This window comes from Condylura cristata, unplaced genomic scaffold (assembly GCF_000260355.1).
Source record: "Condylura cristata isolate star-nosed mole 26May11 unplaced genomic scaffold, ConCri1.0 scaffold00014, whole genome shotgun sequence".
Classification (NCBI taxonomy): domain Eukaryota; kingdom Metazoa; phylum Chordata; class Mammalia; order Eulipotyphla; family Talpidae; genus Condylura; species Condylura cristata.
Genome location: NW_004567115.1, coordinates 36,854,562 through 36,857,702, shown reverse-complemented (window position 1 = coordinate 36,857,702; position 3,141 = coordinate 36,854,562).

Below are 3,141 nucleotides of genomic sequence, written 5' to 3'. Positions count from 1 at the left end.
TTTCTGCACTGGGTGCTTCATGAAGCACTATGATAGCTTCATAGTGCTGAGACTTAAACCTTGTGCCACCAGGGAGGTCCTAGCAGCTTTTATCTTGATTTCGATTTTGCTCTTTTCCTCCCAAACTTGTCTGTTTCTGACCTTTTTCGATGGGTCCCTGCCAGAAGGTGCTTTTGACTTGTAGGCTTTTGGATCATGCTTTGAGCCAACTCTGTTTGGCTGGACATTTACCCATGAGGAGGGTCTATGACTTGGGTACTTGATTTGGAAACTATATTCTTTGTCTTCTCTGTATTGCTCACTAATTATATTAAAGTTCCTTTCCATTAAAGGTCTTATATGCTTTCTCTTGATGCCTTAGATGGCAGAAACTATTTAGAGCAGGCAGGCTTGGAGGTCTCCCTGGCCTATAACAATATAATCATCAATGTTAAAAAAAAATTCTTGCAAATTTTTGTTCAGTCACTTCAAAATGTAAGCTCCTGGTAGGTAACAGCCAAGATTTGAAAAAACAGTCATAGCTGGCTGACTCGGAAAGGTTTAACATTATTGTTAATGCAACAGGTATATATGTAGAAGGTAAAGGGGAAGAAAAGGTTAGAATCTGATTAAGAAGCTCATCACAAAGCAGAGTAAAGACATGTGGTTCTTTTTTTTGAGGTGGGAAGTGGATATATTCAAAACTATTACAAAAGCAAAGTATGTTAAATTAACTCATCAGTATTTCAGAAAATATGTGATGTCATAGTGTTACAGGCAGGGAGAGAGACACCCTTAACCCCAAATCTGCCTGTTTTAAACAGGTTTTGCCATCCGCTGGCATCAAGACAAAGTATATAAGACCTTTAATGGAAAGGAACTTTAATACAACACAGAAAAGTGCAATACAGACAAAGAATGTAGTTTCTAAATCAAACACCCAAAATTACCCCTTCCCTCATAGGTAAAAGTCCACCCAAAAGGGATTGGCTCAAGGCAAGGCCTGAAAGCAAGCCACAAAGTCTAAAGCACCTTCTGGCCGAGACCCATAGAAAAGGATCAAAAAAAGCCAGACAAGTCTGGGTGGAAAAGAGCAAAATCAAAATGAATATAAACGCTGCCATAGTCAACCTCTCCATGGGCCAGTCCAGGACCAAAAAGAAAGCACAGTTTCTTCACATGTCTCTCTGTTCCAAATGCCTTAGGTCTCCTTCTGGCTCTCTATCCTGCTTCCACCCTCCTCAGTCTCAACTCCAGATTCTCCTCCTCCCTGCTCAGATCCACCCTACTCCTAGGTGGGGCAGGGAATTTGGAACCTCCCCTATTCCTGGGGGCCACCCTGTTACAATAGGAGCAATGGCTTGGTAAGCTGAGAGATTGGCTGCAGAAGGTCAGTTGATAAGTCCTGGCCTTTGTGTTGAGGGGACATAAATGCCTTAGGGCCCCCTTTGTTTCAGACTAATCCACATAATGTCATTAAAAATAACCCAAAGGGTGGGCCCTCCCAGGTGCACAGCGGGTTAAAGCACTGCACTGAGAAGCTAAAGCCACTTCCGCATGAGTTCAATCCCTGCCTGCCACGGAGGCGACCACATGGCGTGGCAGACCTCTCCTGACCCGCCCACTGCTCCTCTCAGCAGTGTACTTTGTCGATCTGCCTGTTCTGCTCCCCGCTCTGTCTCTGGTGAAGACTCTTGCCGCCCCTGAGCCTCTGGCCTGTACCCCAGTTCTGTATGTACAAATAAGTAAATCTTTTAAAAAAAAAATAACTCAAAGGGTGCCTTCCCTGGTGGTGCACTGGGTTAAAGCACACTCACTATGAAGCTAGCAGCAGCTGAGTCTGCACAGCTTAGATAACAGCCAGGGAGGTGGTCCACATGGTGTAGTAGATCTCTCCTGTCTCACCCGCTGCTCCCCTCAGTAGTGTACTTTGTCAATCTGCCTGTCCTGCTCCCCAGTCTTTCGGGTGAATCTGTTACAGGGCACCCCAGTGTGAACTGGGCTGCCTGTCTGTGGGGCCTCACCTGTGCGCTTAAAATTTAGTTGTACTGCAGACACACACAAAAGGGTCAATAATGGGTTTATTTACAAAAGAGGAAAAGAAAAGGAAACAACTGGAATCTTACCTGCTCGGCTGACTTGGAGCTCTGGTAACAAACTAACTGAAAGCCCCTAGTCACACAGTCTGGAGAGCCGTTTCCTGAGCAAGAGCGAGAGACGAAATGGCGCCCTATTTATCCCCCAATGTCCCAGATCCCCCAATGCCTGCTTAGCTCTGCCCTTGGGTCCTCTCAGTTCTCTCCCTGGTACTGCTGGGAGTTGTAGTTTTCAGTCACTGGAATAGGGGGAAGAATCCAGAAAGCAGGAGTAGTGGGTGGAATCCACAAGACTCTGCAGAGTTCCTTTAGGACATCCTTCCCCTTAACAAATCCTCTCACCACCCCTGCACCTTTGGCCTCAGGTGTGCATGCATAAATAAATAAATCTTAAAGAAAAATAACCCAGGCTCTCCCTGGTGGCGCAACAGGTTAAAGCACTGAATTCTGAAGCTCTCTGAAGCCACTGCAACAGGCCTTCCAGCCCCAGCCAGGGAGCTGACCCACATGGTGCAGCAGACCTCTCTTCTCTTGCCTGCTGCTCCCCTCAGCAGTGTATTTCAGTGGATTTGCCTGTTCTGCTCCCCACTGTGTCTTTGGTGAATCCTCTCAGCTTGCTCCTGCATCTCTGGCATGTACCCCAGTTCTTGTATGGACAAATAAATAAAATCTTTTTATAAATGATTGAACAGGCAGTGAGAATTTGATGCAGCTAAAGAAGTTGGGAGCAATGGGGTACACATGGGGGAGATTCAGGAAAGGGTTCTAACTACATAAACCCAGCTGGTACCAAAGCTAACATTGTTTTCCTTCCAGGTTTGGGAATTCTTTTCTATGACAATTTCTTGAAATGTGTATTATATTCTGTCTAACCATTAGATCTGTTAATTTTTTTGTTTTTGTTTTTGTGCATACAGAACTGGGGTACAGGCCAGAGGCTCAGGTGCGGTGAGAGGATTCACCAGAGACAGAGTGGGGAGCAAGAACAGGCAGATAGACGAAGTACACTGCTGAGGGGAGCAGTGGGCGGGTCAGGAGAGGTCTGCCACGCCATGTGGTCACCTCC